This window comes from Aplysia californica, unplaced genomic scaffold (assembly GCF_000002075.1).
Source record: "Aplysia californica isolate F4 #8 unplaced genomic scaffold, AplCal3.0 scaffold01180, whole genome shotgun sequence".
NCBI lineage: Eukaryota > Metazoa > Mollusca > Gastropoda > Aplysiida > Aplysiidae > Aplysia > Aplysia californica.
The window spans coordinates 83,332-84,022 of NW_004798450.1; positions in this window are offsets into that span (position 1 = coordinate 83,332).

Below are 691 nucleotides of genomic sequence, written 5' to 3' on the forward strand. Positions count from 1 at the left end.
GAGGGAGAAGGAAGGAGGAGGGGGGTATACTTTACTTTCATTTTAAAAAATCTTTGCGTGTCCGCAGAATGCTTAATTACAAACTGACGTAGACCTTTTTGTGAGTCCACAGAATGCCTAGTTACAAACTGACGTAGGGGGGTTCTCGTGGCCTAGAGGTTAAGGTGTTCGCTTCTCATTCAAAGATCCCGGGTTCGAATCCGGGTAACGACAGAAAAAAAATTGTTCTCTAATATTGTCTCCTTTCACCTCCTTTCCTGCTCTCCAACAACGTTCTGTCGTCTGCTTTCGTCTCCACTTTCTGCCTCCACCCCCTCACCTCCTTTACCCCTTACTTTGGGCTCCTGACTCTTTCAGCAGCCTTTCTACTGCTACTCCTTTGCTCCTTCTTACAGCTGTCTTTCAGCCTCACCTCTGATCTTCTGGTAGGAAAGATCTACATATAGCCTTCTCGGACAAGGGTGAAAAAATCTCGGAGGTCCAGTGTGCAAGCTGCGCACGTTAAAGATCCCTTGGTGGTCTAAAATCGATAAGAGTAGGCTTTGGCCGCCACCCGGGCTAAATTCAACATTTCATACCAACTGAAAATGTTTAATGTGTCCCGCACGCTCATATGACAGTAGGCAGTTGCGAGCACCGTAAAACACTTACATAAAAAAATAGTGACATATTAATTTGTTTGTCTTCACAG